This window comes from Lissotriton helveticus, chromosome 3_2, assembly GCF_964261635.1.
Source record: "Lissotriton helveticus chromosome 3_2, aLisHel1.1, whole genome shotgun sequence".
Classification (NCBI taxonomy): domain Eukaryota; kingdom Metazoa; phylum Chordata; class Amphibia; order Caudata; family Salamandridae; genus Lissotriton; species Lissotriton helveticus.
This window is the reverse complement of record NC_136062.1, coordinates 277,821,197-277,842,489: the sequence shown is the minus strand read 5'-3', so window position 1 is coordinate 277,842,489 and position 21,293 is coordinate 277,821,197. Positions and strand designations below refer to the sequence as shown.

At 45.8% G+C, this 21,293-nt stretch overlaps 2 protein-coding genes across 4 annotated transcripts in view; one reads left to right on the top strand and one right to left on the bottom strand.

Annotated features, from left to right (window-relative positions):
* The window catches only part of LOC144826655 (uncharacterized), a 152,055-nt gene that overhangs the window by 72,220 nt on the left and 58,542 nt on the right, over positions 1-21,293 (bottom strand). The window lies entirely within an intron of this gene.
* ACSBG1 (acyl-CoA synthetase bubblegum family member 1) overlaps positions 13,706-21,293 on the top strand; it is a 722,575-nt gene continuing 714,987 nt past the window's right edge. For 2 of the 3 annotated variants that reach the window (XM_078685211.1, XM_078685213.1), the window contains exon 1: positions 13,707-13,762. The gene's annotated coding sequence lies outside the window, so the exon portion shown is untranslated. Of the gene's footprint in view, positions 13,763-21,293 lie in introns of all 3 variants that reach the window. The other variant, XM_078685209.1, reaches the window with a different exon arrangement.

The following is a 21,293-nucleotide window of genomic DNA, read 5'->3' as shown; positions in this document are numbered from 1 at the left end:
ACTAATTGGCTCCCTTGAGCTTTGAGCCGACGGGCTCCTGGATGCTGCCCTGCGTGCCGGTTCGGGCATCGAGGCCATTGACTGTTGTTTGGCGGCCTTCTCCTCCACCCCTAAACCATTTTCTCTACTGATGAGGGAAGTTATCCCGAAACCCGAGCCATGTCTCGGGCGATACACAAAAACCCGGGACATGTATCGGGTCTAGAGATTCATCAGTCCAACAAGTACCGACTTGCACCCACCTGGGTGATCCACTACTGAACTACAAGTACCAGAATCCCGAGGGGCGATCCGGAGGAGGGGCTAGCGGTGTGCGCTCCATTGCGGTGGTTTTTACTAATTGGCTCCCTTGAGCTTTGAGCCGACGGGCTCCTGGATGCTGCCCTGAGTGCCGGTTCGGGCATCGAGGCCATTGACTGTTGTTTGGCGGCCTTCTCCTCCACCCCTAAACCATTTTCTCTACTGATGAGGGAAGTTATCCCGAAACCCGAGCCATGTCTTGGGCGATACACAAAAACCCGGGACATGTATCGGGTCTAGAGATTCATCAGTCCAACAAGTACCGACTTGCACCCACCTGGGTGATCCACTACTGAACTACAAGTACCAGAATCCCGAGGGGCGATCCGGAGGAGGGGCTAGCGGTGTGCGCTCCATTGCGGTGGTTTTTACTAATTGGCTCCCTTGAGCTTTGAGCCGACGGGCTCCTGGATGCTGCCCTGCGTGCCGGTTCGGGCATCGAGGCCATTGACTGTTGTTTGGCGGCCTTCTCCTCCACCCCTAAACCATTTTCTCTACTGATGAGGGAAGTTATCCCGAAACCCGAGCCATGTCTCGGGCGATACACAAAAACCCGGGACATGTATCGGGTGTAGAGATTCATCAGTCCAACAAGTACCGACTTGCACCCACCTGGGTGATCCACTACTGAACTACAAGTACCAGAATCCCGAGGGGCGATCCGGAGGAGGGGCTAGCGGTGTGCGCTCCATTGCGGTGGTTTTTACTAATTGGCTCCCTTGAGCTTTGAGCCGACGGGCTCCTGGATGCTGCCCTGCGTGCCGGTTCGGGCATCGAGGCCATTGACTGTTGTTTGGCGGCCTTCTCCTCCACCCCTAAACCATTTTCTCTACTGATGAGGGAAGTTATCCCGATACCCGAGCCATGTCTCGGGCGATACACAAAAATCCGGGACATGTATCGGGTCTAGAGATTCATCAGTCCAACAAGTACCGACTTGCACCCACCTGGGTGATCCACTACTGAACTACAAGTACCAGAATCCCGAGGGGCGATCCGGAGGAGGGGCTAGCGGTGTGCGCTCCATTGCGGTGGTTTTTACTAATTGGCTCCCTTGAGCTTTGAGCCGACGGGCTCCTGGATGCTGCCCTGCGTGCCGGTTCGGGCATCGAGGCCATTGACTGTTGTTTGGCGGCCTTCTCCTCCACCCCTAAACCATTTTCTCTACTGATGAGGGAAGTTATCCCGAAACCCGAGCCATGTCTCGGGCGATACACAAAAATCCGGGACATGTATCGGGTCTAGAGATTCATCAGTCCAACAAGTACCGACTTGCACCCACCTGGGTGATCCACTACTGAACTACAAGTACCAGAATCCCGAGGAGCGATCCGGAGGAGGGGCTAGCGGTGTGCGCTCCATTGCGGTGGTTTTTACTAATTGGCTCCCTTGAGCTTTGAGCCGACGGGCTCCTGGATGCTGCCCTGCGTGCCGGTTCGGGCATCGAGGCCATTGACTGTTGTTTGGCGGCCTTCTCCTCCACCCCTAAACCATTTTCTCTACTGATGAGGGAAGTTATCCCGAAACCGGAGCCATGTCTCGGGCGATACACAAAAACCCGGGACATGTATCGGGTCTAGAGATTCATCAGTCCAACAAGTACCGACTTGCACCCACCTGGGTGATCCACTACTGAACTACAAGTACCAGAATCCCGAGGGGCGATCCGGAGGAGGGGCTAGCGGTGTGCGCTCCATTGCGGTGGTTTTTACCCTGAACACACTGTTGATGCTTGGCAGGTGTAACATTGAGAGCAGAGCCATCATACAGATGGGCCAGATGACCTACATTTGGAGATAGGTTCAATGCCAAGTGTTTGTCTGATATAAGCCGCGGCCCATGCAGGTAAGAGCGGTGGGGCGATGGGGCGGGTCAGGGGGGATCCACGAGGGAAACAAATAAATAATTAATTTTTCTCATCGCATGTCGAAATCATACCCCCCACCGCTCTTACCTACATGGGCCGCGGCTCTCTGATACTAGGCTAAATAATTGCTTGGAAAATGTGTACACATGTCTGAAATGAAGGTATTATATGTATTTGCAGAATAATCACAATTGTGCCACCATAACTGGTACAAAATAGTGAATCTGTTTTGACCACTTGTATGGCTTGCATTGGAAATTGGGTTACTGGTTGACGGAGTGAACCCCTCCTCAAGCAGCAGGCACAATGTTTGTCAAGATGAAGGCACAAGCAATCCCCAAATTAACCTGTACTTAACTGCACACACAGACTGTAATAGCAGGCATGAGACACGTTTAAAAGGGCTATTTAAGTGGGTGACACAATTAGTGCTGCAGGCCCACTAGTAGCATTTAATGTACAGGCCCTAGGCACATGTAATACCCCTTTACTAGGGACATATAAGTAAATTAAATGTGCCAATTGCATGTAAGCACATTTTACCATGTTTAAATGAGAGAGAACACACACTATAGCAGTGGTAAAGTGCGCAGAGTCCAAAGCCCAACAAAAACGAGATGAGCAAAAATGGAGGAAGGAGGCAAAAAATGTGGGGGAAGATCACGCTAAGGCTGACATGTCTAACAGCTTGTTGCTGGGGTCTTCCTCGAGACCGGATCTCAAAGGTGAGTGACAGCTGATCAAAGTAGATGGTTGTGTAATATCTTAAAACTTATTGGGTAAAAAGGTCTTACTGTTGATGCAGAATGTGTCAGCAAGTTATTTCAGGAGTCAACGCGCTCGCTCATGTGTGTTTATCTATATTGTTCAAGGAACAAGCTGATATTGTATCCGACAACTTTGTGCACAGCCACTCTTACCTTATATAATCTATTTGCTGGCAACGCTTCAGGAAGGTGAGTTTGCTCACTTGCAGGACACCTATTGCAGTCCATTATTTTAAAAGTTGATCAGCCCCCTAGCATCAAGTATGCTAGATTTTACACAGGTTACCTGGCCAGACACATTACCGATTTTCCCGTCCATATTAATTAGAAAGACAAAGGGGTTACTAGCAGCACAACATTTAAAGGCACTCAACTAATTATTAAAGCCCTCTGGAACCTCACAACAACCCAACAACTTGCCAGAGGGGCAGTGCGAACAAAGAAGGCTTCGAGCACTGCCCTTGCAAGCAGTAGGCAGCAGCAGGGGTAGAAGTGGGCCGTATATGTGGAAAAGAGGGGTACCCCTGTATGAGTTTCCTAAATCAGGGCGAAAAAGCAATATTTAAAAATAGACATTTAGGAAACGGTTAAAAAGGTGGACTTATACTATACAATAACAATGTGAGACCAGAAAGGTAATTATTATTCACAAATATATTCTTGTATTGCAATAGATCTGATATGTATAATTGTTTTTACATATATATTATTTATATTTTTGCTCATGGACAAACAAACAATAAAGTGCATAGAGAATACAATGTATAACCTATAACCAAATGGGTAACAAATGACAAATTTGATACAAAATTTAAACCAACCAGATGGTTATGAATAACATTCAAAATCAAGATAAGATACATCATTTCAAATGTGTTAAACAGATGTCCAAAAGAGAAAATATTTAACATAATTAGAATCAAAAGAGAAAATGGACCGTACCATTAATGGAAGTGGGCGAAGTGGGCAGAGGCCTCATAGAATAATTTTGGCAACAGAATCCTAATTTATTTTTGACAAATGACCCCCTTCTGCTGGCCTCAGACAAGGTGCCTGCGTCTAGCCCGCCCTTCCAGGGTCATGCTGAGGAACAATGATACTCTCGAGTGCGGAGGTGGCACGCGCTGCTGAATAAGAACTATTTCCGATAAAAGTGAACTGCATCCGCTTTGTGTTTGGTGGGTAGTGTGATAGCAGATCGTGCTGACGCACACGCTATGCCCTGGTTTGTAACTTCTAGTTTCTTGACAGACTCCCTAATGACGCAGGAAAACAATATGTCCTGGAAATGTGTATGAAGGTCTCATCAGTGAGCCGAGAGAACGTCATTTGTAAACATCTATCTTCTACAGAACAAGAGCACGGGCTGCAGGCTGTTCTTTTTGTTTCTTTCAATAAGTCATACCGCACACAATGTCAAACAGAATAGACAGTTCGGGAAAAAATGGTGGATTTAAATATTGTTAAACTCTGTACAGTTCAGTAACAGCAGAACAGAAAATTGAGATAATGCAAATTTCCGAGCATGAATGGCGATAACCATGTGTTGCATCCTTAAGTACTCCTGAAATGCCGTTTTGGAACAATTAATTTAGCCCTATGGACTTCTGGTAGTGAATTATATAGTTATCTTACACAAGGAAGCCCTCTCTCTGTCCTGGACCGGGACAAGCAGAGGGCAGTGTGGGGGTGCAGCAGTCCAGCTTCCGGGGAGCGGTAAGTGGCACCTGTTGATGCTTTGTATCTCACCACTATGGAAACCGAACACACATTATTCCAGCTAAACAATGACAGCTTTTCAGTTAAGGATAACGAAATGCTGCAATTTTGCTTAATTTAAGACGTTGCTCTCTTTCACAAGTCTATGTTTTAGATAATAAATATTGTCACCTTTCAAGCGATGCTCACTAACCAGATGCACCATAAAAACAGAATGCTCTACAATGGCACTGAAATACTTTTTCAGCGAAGTATTACAAATTCTCCATTCTGAAACGATGATATGTTTACAACATTTACATATTAAAAGGGGGCGCTTACAAATGACAAAGAAATTGTTCGTTTATTGCTATCATTCGGTAACTATTCAAAAGGCTTATAATTATGTAACGATTTATATTATACATTATTGAGGTTAATTTCTATTGATTTTCAAATGTTCTGGGTTGGCAACGAAGATTCTATTATAATAATACATTGTTTTAACCTAGTGCTTCATGCCACGCCAGGTGATGTAAATACAGGTGTAACTGATACCCAAATGAATAGTATCTGATTAACCAACCACATGAGGATGGAAGGTTCAGTGAGCTTTGCCGGGATTCGAACCCTACTGTGATGCAGGTCAAGTTGACCTGCAGCTCACAGTAGAGGTCAATAGAAGATCGTAACTAGCCGCCATCTTTCCAGCTTTGATAGGTTCACTTTAGGCCTCCGAATGAGGCATTTGACTCAACAGAAAGATACATACTCTGCAGCCAGGGTACACCTTTCAGTCGGAGCCTCCAGTCTTTATCAAATTGTGTGATCCTGGGCAAAACAAGTTTTATTCCTATGGCCCAGGACCCCTAAATGCCACAATGAAATTCAGTTTCCATTATGTACCCTAAAATAAAATGTATTAATTCATATTGGTCCAGTGCAAAGCTTCTCATTACGCTTGATGTGAGTTTGGTCAATTTTATAATAACCCCATTTCGCCCAGAAGAATCATGAGACCATGAGCATCACAAAATTGCACTTAATATGAATATCCGTTTGGGGCATCCATCTTGTCGCACAGAGACACTGTAGAGAGCAAATATATTTAAAACCAAAAACAAGAACCTGGGCACACATATGATTATCAACAGTATATATAGTAATTGATAGTAAATGTAGTCGACACTGGATATTCTTCTTGAAGATTTTTATACGTAAGAATGTTCATAAAAAAGACAAACGCCAGCCGACACGTGTTTCGTCAACAGGACAGTGCCTGTGACTCTTCAGGGCTTAAAGGCGTGGTGCAGGTATCGAAGGTCCGGTGTAAAAGCAGAACTCCTCCCGTGCTCGTCTGGCTCAGTTTCACTCTTACCGACGAGACGAGAACGGGAGGAGTTCTGCTTTTACAGGCTCTTCCATGGTCACGGACACACCCGCCCGCCTGACCACATCTCAATCCACATAATCACCATTATTTTACCCGCACTCCGGGTTGGAATTATCACCGGACCGTCCATACCTGCACCACGCCTTTAAGCCCTGAAGAGTCACAGGCACTGTCCTGTTGACGAAACACGTGTCGGCTGGCGTTTGTCTTTTTTATGAACATCCTCACGTATAAAAATCTTCAAGAAGAATATCCGGTGTCAACTACATTTACTATCAATTACTGTATATACTGTTGATAATCATATGTGTGCCCAGGTTCTTGTTTTTAGTTGCAGAGGGAAGGGCTTTTAGCTCCTCACTCTTTTAGGGGTTTTGGGTTTTCCCCTATCCTGGCAGCACCATACTCTTAATGACATCCTTCACTTAGTTATCCTCACTAGATACCTGTCTGAGCGCCACTCGCCTGCTACATCAAACCCACCACAGTAGCCATTGTTGATAAAGCAAATATATTTAGCCTGGATACCAATACAGCACCAATGTGCTGCATTTTGCAGCACATTCTTAAGCCTGAGGGGAAGATTTACAAGCCCCTTGCGCTGCCAATACGTCACTTTTTGTGACGCACTGGCAGCCCATTTCTTTGCCCCATATTTACAAGGACAGGAAAGGCCATCCTGAGTGGCTTTTCCTGTTCTTGTAAATATTGCCCCTTAACACGCAGCACTCTGCGTGAAAGGGGAGTTCCATGGGTGTTCATGTGGGTGTTCCCACGGAACACCCATGGAACCAGACACATTTCCTGATTTACGGGTAATCGTAAACCTGTAAATGCGTCAGTTTGCTACGTCACCCTAGGGGTGGCGTAGGGAGGCGCAACAAGGAGAAATGTTTTAATTTCTCCTTGTTTTAGGTCTCGCCTAGCATTGCAGTGCATACGCTGTTGCTTTGCGAGGCATGCAGTATACACTATAGTGGGGGAATGCTGCGCCCACTTTCTGGCCATATTTTTGATTGGCTTCAATCATAAATGCTGCATTTTGATTAGTTTTCGGCTTGGTAGTCCCTCCTCCTGATGGCCTTGGTGTCATTTATATCCTTCCCTGGCTATTGGCCCCTTTACTCGAAAACTAATTTTGGCCCTGTGTTCCCCCTCCCGCCCCCTCCCACAGTCAGTGACTTTTTACCCATCTCCCTAACCCCCCCTCCCGTTCGTGCCTTCCTGGACCCCGCCCTCCAGTTTCCAATGCAATAGGTCTCGCATAATTACAAGTCCTATTGCATTAAGAAATGCTTGTTTGTGCTGGAATTGGCTGGGTGATCGCACTCTTTTTTGGTCTTGGGCGCTGCTGACTTCGCTCTCGAAATGACAGTGATGTTGTTGCTTAGTGTTTTGGGGTGGCTGGTACATATACACTATTTGTGTCGGGTACATCTACACTTTTACCACTGTGCTTTATTCCTCAATGGGTAATTGCTACTTCATTCACCATTGATTACGGATGGGGCATTGGTTGCCGCCCTGCCCTTCGAACAGACATACTTTCTTTTCTTTTTCTTCTTTTTTTTTTACATTGGTTTATTTGTGCATGGATGCAGATTCCATGACTGTTAATATCATTTTCATTTTATAGTAAATACCCTTTTCGTTCTGTCCATGCCAGTGTCTCTTTTATATTATAATATGGCGGCCACGGGTGCGATACTTCTTGGACGTAGTTACATGACTATGATCACGTGATGGGCACCAAGACGCATCAAGGCACAACGCCCCCTTTCTCAAACAGCTGTGGATGTGGCATACGGTATAAACTTTGGATCCGTCATATTTGCCTTTGTCGGGGGACACAAGACAGGTAAGCTCGTTTGTTTTTCTTGTAATACCAGTACTATATGGGCATACATTGCGCATTTCAAATGTGTTGCTACATTAGTCCTTACGGGGCACTTGGAGCATTATTAGTATTCATGTATACAAGGTTTATATGGGCACATACCTTTAACTTCATATGTGTTGCTACTATCATAGGGCACTTGCAGCACTACCATTAATTTTTAACGCATTACCGCTTTGTAGATATGCATTGAGCACACATGCCGCGTTGGTCTACTTTTATATGCAGGTTCATTTATTATAAGGAAGTGTTCTAGTCATGTGTTCAGCGTTTCTGCCATTGCAGGACCGCTATACTTTTACTTGTTTCTGGATTGATCAATAAAGAATTGAAAACGAACATCACAAAAAGTCCGGACCTGTTTTTTAAGAAAACGTTCTTCTGATTTATTAAGGATTAAGAAAGACTGATTATGACAGTATATTTCCTTGATAGGTGCTGATTCCTTATTCTATTTGCTTTTCGATTAGTTATGCGATTTAATTAATAGCAGTCGTTCGTTGATTTTGAAGACCTGGACACGAGCACGCGCATGTATTCATTTAACTTCTCCATTTTCACTGAAGATAGCTTTATTGTTTTCACATGTCTTTACTATGGGCACACATCATTATACTTTGTCTCCAATACACTGGCATACAATTGGTGTCTCCTTCCCTTCTTACTATGGAGCTCGGATAGAGCTTGGCCTTGACATATATGACCATTCACTTTACATTTTTATTCTCACTCTCTACATTTCTTGATGTTTGAACTTTTTCTATGTTGCGGTTTCCGCACCTTTTGCATTATTGATTATTGCTATATTTGACTGCTTTCCAGAACTATTCCCCTGATGAAGGGCACCATCCAGAAATGCATTGAGATTCATAAAAAAGATGACAGATGTATTCTATGTATTCAAAAATATGATATATACATGTGATATTGCAGCACAACGTTCTAAATAAAAATTAACTCAAGCATTTAACCACTTGACATTTGATGTTTGAATCTTAACAACTTGGATCAATTTGCCAGAGGGTGGTTACCCTACGAAGTGCTTTGTGGGGACGTTGATCTACTCTAGACAACGCTGAACTGTGTATCCATATGATTTACGCCCAGAATCAGAGGGCGATAGCCACTTGCACCCTACCAAGTACTGAAATGGTATATCAGAACGAATACAAAGATTAACTACAGAGTGCCACGAAAACGTCTTGAATTCTCTAACTCATATATAACAATCCATTCTCTCCTATACCTGCTCACTTATTTGTCCATCCATGCACTCGTCTTATCTTATTCCTTCAATGACCTGCTCATGCACCTAGCAATCACTGCACACACCCATTCCTTGGTCCATACATTCTTCTACTAATCCACTAAACTATCTATGTAGCACTCATTCGTATTCATTCACTCAGTCATACACTCAGCCACCGTTTCATCCATCCATGTACTCACAGACACACGTACTTAGGCTGTGGGGTTTTAGGTTTAAATCTATAATAACTTATAAAAACAGACTGAAAGAGATATAGTCATCACCAGTGAAAACATATAAACACTGAAAAACACCTGCACAACCACAAACTAAATGCCATCAAAGAAAGGAAAAATAAAGTGAAAGAGTCACCTCTTTTCTTGCTGAAGGGGCCAATACAATGTAACTTTGTTATACAAGCTAGCAGTAAGAAAGACTGGGCTAACATTATTCTGCTTGAGTTTTGTTGTTTAGAGATGCCACTAAAATACTGTTTCTTCTTCCTTTTGCTTTTTGCAGTTTTGTGGCCTTTGGTCTAAAGATGCAGGATTTAGAAGCATGTTTTAGGTCTTGTTGAATTATTTTAAAAACTGTAGAGAATCAGGAAATATCAAAATCATATTTGATATTTTGTCGGCGTTTGATTCTTTCACTGATAGGTAAAATAGCTGGTTTCATAATATTCTTTACTAATATGTGTCATCACATTTACCCACAGAGATTGGGGAAAACCCCTTAATACATCAGCCCCCAGTTTCTAGTGGGTCAGTATTGATAGTAAGTGAATTGCCAACGCCTCAGGCTTTAAACATTCAATGCAATGTTTGGGGGCAATAGGTATAAGAGACACCTCCTGCTACTAGGTCTCACGCAAAGAGGGACATAGCCATGGTTTGGAAAGCGCCCCAGGCCCCGCCACTGGCAGCCTGGAGAAACGGGCTAGATTTTTGTAAGGGGCTCGAGCAGCCCGTCTTCCTTGCTAGGGGGTGCCCCCGTAAGCACTATAGAATTTGGAAAAAGTGGGCAGACTACCGGGGACTAGACATAGATCCGCCGCCGGAAGGGGATGTTCAATTGCCGGATTGATGGATGTGTACACTTCGGACTGTATTGTGTGGCTGAAGGGATTGTTATACTGCTCCTAAGGTATTCTACGTTTCTCTGTTGACGTGAGCGCAATCGGGGGGAGCGGAGGGTGTTGGTGAAGGGGGTCAGTTCTTATGTGGTTCAATCATTTTCAGTAATGTCAAAGTCACTCATTTCTTTTTGCATAAATGATGTGTGCAGTAGTCTCCGGGATGCAGAGCAATGCAATATATGTGAACCATGACAAATAAAATCTGTTTTAAAAAAAAAAACATTCAATGCGAGGTATAGTGACAAGTATATGTATAAAGAGCGCTATCACCAAGCATCTAGGATACAGCAACGCACTCTACGCAGGAATCCCAGCCAAACACCTACGACGACTACAACGCATCCAAAACGCCTCCCCCGACTGATCGTCAACGTCCTCAGCCGCAGCCACATCACCCCCCACCTGAGAGACCTACACTGGCTCCCCATCGACAAGAGGATCGCCTTCAAGCTCCTCACCCACGCACACAAAGCACTCCTCAACGCCAGACCAGCCTACCTGAACAGCAGACTCAGCTTCCACACCCCACCCGCCATCTCCACTCCGCTAGCCTCACCCTCGCCGCTGGCCCCTGCATCCAACCTAAGACCTCCGGCGGCAGATCCTTTTCCTACCTTGCCGTCAAGACCTGGAACACCCTCCATACCCACATACGGCAGACCCAAGACCTACTCGCCTTCATAAGGCTCCTCAATACCTGGCTCTTCGAACAGTAGCAACACCCCCCTCCCTTCAGCACCTTGAGACCCTCACGGGTAAGTAGCGTGCTTTACAAGTACTCTGATTGATTGATAGTGGTGAAAACATGACACAAGACTTTTGGAAAACATGGAACACATTGTCTCTTTCCAAGTTCAACAAAGATTGGAGTGATATGGTTTGTATTTGCAGTGATTCAGCAGGTATATTTTGCTTGCTCGCGGTCCTCAACGTCAAGTTGGTGACCGTGAGTGAGCAAAATCAACATCCCGGCAATACTTTTTCCTCGTTCGCGATCAGCAACATCAAGTTGCCGATCGCGACAGTGTAAAATAAACCTTCCAGCGAGATTCTCAACGCGGGGAGATCAGGTTTCTCATTGCGAGTGGTCGGGTATGCTCGCGACCTCTCGCGATGAGAAACTACCAGTACGCGTTGATAAAGCTGCTGCTCGAGTGCAAATCTACTCGAGCAGCAGAAAACAACCGCTTGCACTGTGCAAGATGCTGTTTGCAATGATTGCATAGTGCGGACAAGCATCCGGCAATGTGCAATCAGTGCAAACAGCATTTTCCCTACCGCACTACGCAGTTCACGCAGCTACGTGTAGTGTGCGTAGAGCGAAGCGTACTTCGCATAGCTATGCGTAGCGCTACTTCGCTAACTACGCACAGGGTTACTTGTGGGACAGCCCTTGCGAAGTCAGGCAGGATACTGCATATTTGATTAGAGAGCGGTATTATGAATATATGCAGATTTTTTTTTAAACTGCCGTTGAAGCCAGGTTCTATCACGTGCAATTATTTCAGCAACGCCTATGGCCCCTCCCCCTTGCCACGAATATATGGATGTGTTGTATCGCGAACTGAAGCGAACATTGTACATGAAATACCGGCTTGGTATCCTGCCGACCAGGGATTATCTCACTCGAATCTATATGCTCGCCACTAGATTTTGCCACTAGGATTGTACATTTGGAGGAATAGACAACTTAACCAATTTTATTCTGTTGTAACAAATATGATTCTACATGGCGGTGATAGCTCCTCCCCCTTTTTAAACACTACGGGCTTAGATGTGTTAAATCAGCAATGGCGCTGTTCATTACATGAGATTATGCGTATGTGGTCAATTTCCTAGTATAATTTCTAACAGTTAAGGGGCCTCGATTGAGAGAGCAGCCTATTCAGTTAGGTATCAGCTTAACCAGATGACCCTTGCTGATTTTTGCATATTCCATGAAGCGTTGTGCTGCTAGTTCTTGCTCAAATTGCACAGATCCCCAACACACCCTGGCACTTGCACTTTTACATGCTCAGTGAGATGGTTGATTGTTTAAACTGGGTTGGAATACAGCTCCTAAACGTTTTTAAGCTATTTAATTTTGATAGCAATGTGTACGTTTCTAAGGCAGTAAACATCCGATTCAATTGAGTACTTTTTAATGTTTCACTGCACTTATTATTTATCTGATGAATTTGCTGACTGACTTTTTTGCTGGAATGGAATGCAGTGTCTAAATGTTATTTTGCTGATTAGTGGATTGATTTGTAAAGATATTTTTTTAAGGTGTTTGTTTTGTATGACCATTGTTTTTAAATAACAGTTTTGAATTATTGTAAGGCCGACAGCTGAAACAATGAATACATAAATAAATGTTAGTGTAACGCTATTGCGTGATACTTGGCCGGTGTCGCAGAAGTGCTAGAAGTCGATGGACTGCAGTCACTGCACCAGTAGTGGAAGTGGGGGCTGCCCATGGGTATGGGGTGGAGGGAGGGGAGAGGCCTCGTTGAATAATGTAATTTTGGGCACTTAATCCTTATTTATTATTGACAAATGAAATTACCCACTTCTGCCTGCCTCAGACCAGGTACCTGCGTCTAGCCCGCCCTTCTCCAGTCAGTTATGCTGAAGAACCATGATCAATCAATCAATCAATCATAGCATTTCTAAAGCGCGCTACATACCCGTGAGGGTCTCAAGGCGCTAGGGGGTAGGGGGGCTGCTACTGATCGAAGAGCCAGGTCTTGAGAAGTCTTCTGAAGGCCAGCAGGTCCTGAGGCTGTTGTAGGCTGGTGGGGAGAGCGTTCCAGGTCTTGGCGGCGAGGTAGGAGAAGGATCTGCCGCCGGCGGTGGCTTTCTGGATGCGGGGCATGTGGTGAGGGCCAGGTTGGCTGAGCGGAGGTTTCGGGTGGGGGTGTGGAAGCTGAGACGGTTGTTGAGGTATGTAGGTCCGGTGTTGTGTAGCGCTTTGTGTGCGTGGATGTGAACTACTTCCGGTGGCAGTGATCTGGGCCTGTAATGTATGAGTAATAGTTTGGAACGTGCTGACACCTCTAGACTCACTCTATCCTGATGATTTGTAACTTTCTTTCTCCCTCCCTCCCTCCCTCCCACAGATTGTTCCTAACGTTTCTTTCAATAAAAGATGGACTTGGATATATGTATGAAACAAAATGCAGGGAGTGAGCCCTGATCTGGCCGTTGTTGTGCTGGCCCGCCTGCCTGGCACCAGAGCAACAGCCACAAAGTGTGAAAAGTGCATCTGGATCACAACATTGTAACACATTCAGCTTGTGTAAACTGACCTTGTTGCAAACTGTGCCACGTGCTGCGCGCAGGCGAGGGCAGGGAGAGGGCTGGCTGCCTGGGCCCCCGATGCCCCAGTGACTCCATCAGCTGCTGTGTGAGCTCAGTCTGAGTGACTGCGCACCCCAGGCCTGCTGCTGCCTGCACTGACTGCACCAGGAGGTAAGTCTCTCTGCCTCTTGCCTGATGTGCAAAAGCTCTGTTATCTTGGGGATTGTCCCAGCCTAGGTCTGCTGCTGCATCTGTGCATGTGACGCTGTGTTACCAGGTGGATTAAGCGGCCTTAAAGGACAGGTGAGAGGTAAACTGAGGACTTAAATGTAACTCATTTGGCATGAAGCCAAGTCTTTTATTCAACAGAGGATGGGCTTGGATCAGAGTGTGCTGGACGAAATCTCCAGAAGGGAAAGTTAGATTCAAACTTGTTGAAAATGTACATTTTATTGTGAGACAGAGATGTAGAAAGAGAGTTTTGGTATAGAATATAGTTAACAGAACATCGAGGGGCAAAATATCAAAAGATAAGTGCATTTAGGGAAGCATAGATTTACTATGAATACACATCTACATACATTTAAGAAGAGATATATATACCATCAAGGTATGCGAATGGGTTACCACCAATTTTAAACTGGTGGGAAAGTAGTACTGGTTTGAGACTGCAATTTAGTTGCAAAACAGTAATACATACCATAGTGATTCGGTAGTTGGAATGTACGCTCAAAAGTCCCTCCTCCAAATACCAAATCACAAATGCAAATTGCAACTCAGAAACACGTTACTAAATCATATTTTGCAATTTGGACATTTGAAGAAAAAAGATTGCACTCCCAGACCGCAAAAACGCTTTGTACATCTGTCCCTATATGTGCTGCCTCGATATGATGGATGTAATATCCAGGGTAGGCACCAGGTCAGACATATCCAGATGAGCATGCAGACTCCAGAGAGAGAGAGAGTGCGAGAAGGCTTGCAAAACGACAGAGAGATCTAGATGAGCAAAAGGCAGGTAGGCCAGTAACAGCAGTGATCCAACGGGTAGTCAGGCGTGCAGGAAGACAGACAGATCCAGCTGAGCAATAGACGGGTAGGTTTTTAGAAGCACTGCTCCAATGGGCAGGCAGGTCTGTGGAATGAGAGACAGATACTGGTGTGTAAAAGCAGGTAGGTCTGTATCAGTACTGTTCTAGTGAGCAGGCAGGTCTGTGGAATTAGAGACAGATCCAGGTGTGTAGAAGGCAGGTGGGTCTGTAGCAGAACTGGTTCAGTGAGCAGGCTTGTCTGTAGAATGACAAATGGATGCAGATGTGTATACAGGGTGTGTAGGTCAATTAGGCAATAGAGCCCACTGTCCTACTTCGACAATAAAGCATCATTTTGTCAATTGTAAGGCACGTCGGTTTGTTAATGCACTTAATTCAGGACCTGCATAACAGACGCAATTCAATTACCATGAGCTTACAAAACCCTGGGTTGCTTTACTACGGTAAGTCATCTGGGATCTATATCACCATTTGCTTTTATAAACCACTGCTGTGCCAGTGCACCGGTATCCTAATCTGTGTAAGTTCCTGTCCTGTAGACCAAGGCCCACCCACAGCTCTGCTGATGCACCTTGTGGCTAGCGGGTTGTAGGGATTAGTCGCGGAAAGGGGGGGGGGGGATTTGGGGTGCGCAATATATATTTTTAAAAAAAACTTGCCTCAGGGTCCTGCGCCTCTGCTCCTGCTCTCCACGTCTTGGAACAGATAGCACAGCCAAGCCAGCGTTGTGATTGGTAAGCACCCTGGCTCCCTTGTCCAATCACAATACTGAAAGTTGTGATTGGTCTGAGCGCCGTGACAAGGTGATCAGCCAGTGGCTGGAGGGGTGGGCATGTTCTCCATGCCAGCTGTAATGCAGCCTGCATGGAGAACAGGGAATGTGAGGATGACTGCTTTTCACGGCGTGAGAGGGCCAACTAAACTGTCATTGCGCACTCAAGAGTGGGCAAACCACTCCTCCCAAGCCCTGCTCAGAGAGCAGAGCAGCCCCGCACACCTGACCGCTCGCAAAGCAGCACAAAGCATAAAATGATTATAACTGAAAGTTATTATCATTTTGTGATTTTAACTTTGCACTGCTTAAAAGCAGTGGGTCGCCACTCCTCCGCCATAGCGGAGAAGCCGCTACTGCTTGTATGCCAATATACTCACCCAGCTCTCCTGGTGCGCCTCACCTCCAGCATGCATTACCGCTGCTGTTCTAGACTAGTCTTCTATCACAGCCCTATGGACGCTCATCTGACTTGGTCTCCATCCCTCATACTATTTATTCTACGGTGAAGCTGTTGAGCCAGGTCTACCTTAATTGCTGCTCTCTAGCAGGGCACTCATTTTTCAGCAGCACAAGGCAAATTACTTCTAGAGCAACATCTTCTTGCGGTGGATATCACAACTTCTCTACAACTTGCAGGCATAGTTTACTAAGGGCTGCGCAGGAGATAATCTTGTACTGCACAACTTTGTGCCGCATGCCTTTGCGCGGTAAATAAATTGCTCTAGTGGTTTCCGTGCCGTTTTGTATCACTTTGAATCACTTTGTATCACTTTGAATCACTTTGTATCACTTTGAATAACTTTGTATCACTTTGAATTACTTTGCGACTCTTTGCGTGACTCGAGCACCTTCTCAAACTATTACTATGCAACCCCTCTAAAGTCTCCCTGACAAGAAAACACTTACAAACCATGAAAAAGCGATAAAAATTAGAGCACTATGATGAATATTTGATGTTAAACTATGTTCAAAAATGAATCTGTAGCACCGCACTAGCAAATGTTACAAAACAAGTTCCAAATATAGAAACACCATGAGAGAAAAAACTGTATTTTCACCATTCAGGAGCTGCCTTGTTTTTTACTGAAAATTAATATCAGCAGGCAGTGCCGGCTCGTGTAGGGCGTTCCACCGGGTGGGTGACGTGGGGTGGGGCAGGGTGGGTGGGGGGGGGTGTAAAATAAGGGAAACGGACGATTACAGGTAAGTAACGTAAAAAAGAAATAAAACAAAATTTGTTGCACACGCTGCATTGCATTTGGCATTGCAGCGCCCACAACTAAATTTGTTTTATTTATTTTTTACGTTACTTACCTGTAATCGTCCGTTTCCCGTATTTTACACCCCCCTCACCCTGCTCCTCCCCCGCCCCACGTCACCGCCCGGTGGAATGCCCTACACGAGCAGGCACTGTCAGCAGGTAAGCACTTCTTAATTTTTGTAGTAAATTTGTGATTATCCAACCCTGAACTGTGGGCCAGCGATATTGAATCCAACATTTTAATTTGGGAGAAGAGCCTAGGCTAGTGGATAGGTTACAAAAGGACAGTGGAAGGAACAGTAAATTTGGATCTGAATCTCACTTATCCCTTTAATGTAGTGCGTCATCCTGACCAAAGTACCTCATGTTCCTGTGTTTGAGTTATAATGAAAAGAAAAAAGAATATACATATATGCACGCACACACACACACACACCTCTGAGTACACGCACACACACTCACGCACACACACCTGAGTTTGATGGGACTTGGTCTATTTTACAGTCTACAATTTGTGAGTTCACCAAGGTAGCATTCTACCCTGATACTAAGGTAGGCACGTTTACATCCCTCATATAAGTTATTTTGTTTTGTCTTCAAGTTTTTTAACGTGTTATGTTGTGATATTTAAACGTACATGTATGCATCAATTAAGGTTTAGCACCACTTTTTCAAATTTTACTTGAGGTCATAAATATCCGCAACTACTAAGATATGGTTCTTAGCTTGCCCCTTATGGTAACTTACTTAGATGTTCATATTTCTTAAGACGGTAAAATGAGTACAGCTCAACTGGATCAAGACAACATTTGTTAGTATTGTTAATGTTGAATGCCCCCCACGCCCTATGGCTCTATCCTATCCCAATTATTTATTACTATCTCTTTTCTTCATCTCCCAACCTGTCTCACTTCTGTACCCCTAGATTTACATTTCTACCTACGACCGTCCTCGAACCCTCAACTCTCACTTCAACTTCGCAAGTTTCTTACGTGAAAACTCGAGGGAGTCGGTAGTACGGACTTCAAGGGGTAGGATATTTCTGCCTTTAGGGCCGAGGTGTCTAACAAATTAGCCTCCTTGCCTGACCAGCTTCACCTGAGGGTTAACTGCAAGGCTCAGGTTACATGAGCGCAAGAACGCTTGGGAACATAATGGGTGGCTGTAGGAAGCTAGCTCTGTATATACCATACCAAAGTGAGGTATAGTGTGGACAGAGTCCATTGGAACCCCAAATATAGGCAGAGGTAACGGTGAACAACCTTTACAACGAAACTATTACAACGCACTACCATTACAACGCGGTCATTACAACGCAAACCATTACAACGCATTGCGCTGGGGGGCGCTCTAGGATAGGGAATAGTTTAATTTACTATCCAACACCTTCCCTAGTGTCCACGGGGACTGGAGTTGGAATAGTAAATTAAACTATTCACTATCCAGCACCCCAAAGCGCTATGCGTTGTAATGGATTGCGATGTAAAAACCACGTTGTACAGGCAGGCGTTGTAATAGCCTGCGTTGTAACATCATACATCCAGAGGTAACGTCAGATAGCACCTCACTCTCTATTTGTGTTAGTGTCTTGTAATTCTTTGCTGCTACCGTCACTAGGTAGAGAATGTGCCTGGGATCGGAGCGCCTGTTGGGACTCTGGGGCAGAGTAAACAGACCAAAGAGGCAGCAATTGAGCAGAGGTGAACGGGGGGCGGAAGAGACCACCACCTAATCAATGCACAATGACAATCTCTGAGCATACTCCTGATCTCCATCCTGACAGCGGAGTCCGAGCACTATGTCCGACGCCCGGTGGAGATACTCTGCTCATCTATGTTACTCTGCATTTTCCTTGTCTCCTATCTATCTATCTGTTCCCATTCAGCATTCTTTCGTTCTTTGTCTACTTCCTTTGCTCCTATCCCTTCTCACCTGAAACTTCCCCTTGCCCGCTACACCGCCTAGCCCCCTGTCCTTTGTGCCCTTTGACTAAGCACTCCTTCTCCCCATGTTGGGGAAAGATCCAAGATATATACGCTGGAGTCTCAGCGTACCCGCTGAGAGAGTCCACAGCCCCAAGGGAGCCACTCACAATTGAGGTATGGTATGGCACCCCTAGCCAAAACACTCCCCCTCCCCTTTTTGGGTAAGGATCCAGTAAGTAGGCCTTGGAGTCTCAGAGACCCCTCTGAGAGAGTCCACTGCGCTTAGGGAGCCGCTCGCAACAGTGATGGGGAAATTATACCACTCCCCCTGGGATCACAGCTTCTGGACTTTGGGCGCAGCTTTGACTTGCCTACCGGTTTGTGTCCCTGTCACCCTCTCCCTCCTCTTGCCATGCTGTGTCTCTAACCCTCCCCTCCTCTTTCCCTCCTCCATTCTCTGTCTACTTCCCCTGCTCCTACCCCCCTCCCCAGAACATCTCCCCTTGCCTGCATTTTCCCTTACCTATATGTTCCTTTTTGTTTGTCTCAACCTTACTTGTCACTATGTTGCCATGCACTAATACCTGTGTAACCTTTGTAAAGATGTAACCTGTAATTATTGTCTGATACTCATGTAAAGCGCTCTGATACCTCCGGGTCTAGCCAGCGCTATATAAAACCTTCAAATAATAAGTGTGATCGAGCAGTAAGGCAATATCAGAGGGCAGTGTTCAGCATTTATTGTACACACTCAGTCAACAAATGAGCAGGCTCAGAGTCTGTTTTTGTAGTTTCCTTTGAACAGGGTGGCTGTTCACCGGAGATCCGGTCTTTGTTGAAAGCAGTCAATACCCCCAGGGGCTCTGGAGGTCGCTGGCTGCAGGACAAGATGAGTTTTGGAACATGATCTCCAGAAACTGCAGACGGGCTGGTAGGGCTGGGGCCAAGTCAGTTGTTCTCTGCAGTCTCCTCTGCTGGGCGTCTCCTTTCATCCTTTTTCTTCTTAGGTTGCAGGAATCTGCTTTCTTGGTTCAGGGCTGCCCCCTAAATACTGTACTTAGGGGGCGTTTTAGGGGTCTCGAGGTCAGTAGTCAATGGGCTACTAACCTTAGGGTGACTACACCCTTGGTGTACTCACCCCACGTGGGGGAGTGAGTACAATCTCTAATCCTGATTGAGGAGTGCCTGCCATCTGCAAGATGATGGGCACAGAAGTGTGGGCTTCACCTCGCCTTCCCCACCTGAGGGGTGGAGTTGGCAGAGGTGGCCACACCTTCTGGGCTGGCTAGTTTTTCCCACCTGCCTTCCCGCCCAAAAGGAGGGGAAACAGAAAGGGGGCCTGCTCCTGATAGCAGGAGAGGCTGGGGGTCACATTACAAAGGCTGCCAGGCCTTTGAAGCTCCCCCACCACAGTTGGCTCTTCCTGGCCTGGGTGAGGTGTGAACACCTCCGCCCAGGAAAGGCTTTGTTTCTGGGCGCTCAAGGAGAGAAGGCTCCCACCCTAGGGGTCCAGAAACATGTCTCATGGTGGTAGGCTGGTGTGTACCAGTCAGGGAACTTACCAGAGGCTGGTCGTTTTTCAGGGGGCAGCTCTAGGATGCCCTCTGTGTACATGTGTCATTAAATCCCACACTGGCATCAGTGTGGGTTTAATGTGCTGAGAAGTTTGATCGTTTTTAGTGTAGCCATTATGGTGCTGTGGAGTTCGTAATGACAAACCCCCAGCACCATATACTCTTAATGTAAGCACTGCACTTATAATGTCTCAGAATGGACTTAGACACTGTAGGGGTACAGGTCTCATGCACCTGTACCCTCACCACTGGCATAGGGCACCCAATTAGACGGGTGACTGATCTATGACAGGGCAGTGGGATGTAGGCATGGCACACAGGGATGTGTGCCATGTTGACTCTTCACTTTGTTCTGCACCAAAACACGCAGCCTGCAAAGGCAGTGTGTGTGTGTGTAAAGGTACAGGACCTCTAAGGGTGGCACAATAAGTGCTGCAGCCCTTAGAGGTCTTCCTGGTCACAGTGCCCTGAGTACCTGTGGTACCATTTACCAGGGGTTTACCTGTGGCCAGAGATGCCAATTGAGTTACTTTTGGGGAAGAACACAGGCCCTGGGAACCTGATTGGCAGGGACCCAGGTCACATCAAGTAAAAGTGCATCAGTAGTCAGACAAAAAGTGGGGGGGGTTACTCCACCAGAAACCCACTTTCCTACAGTGGCCATCTTGTTGAGGAGATCAGGAGCTCTCTGTGCCATTGCTTTATACATAATACACAGGGGCATACTTACAAGCCCCTATCGGCGACACAATGTCACTTTTAGTGATATTTTTGCTGTTTCCACATGTGCTGCGTTGTGGCGCACACATAGAAACAGCAAATTGCCATTGATTTTTTATGCGCAGGGAGGTGACCCTTGCTGCACATAAACAATACATTTAAAAATTGACGGTTTGCAACTTCTATGTGTGCTGCATTTAGGGAGACCTTCCTGCACATAAACAATCTTTCCCTCAACGCAGACACCCTTGGACTATGGTACAAGGGTGCCTGCATTGGCACTAGGCTTATAAATTCAGCGCCAGCACAGGGTGAAACATAGTTCTGCACCATATTGTTGTAAATATGGTGCAGCCATGCGTTCCTGAAGCGACGGAGCATGGCATTAACCCCTT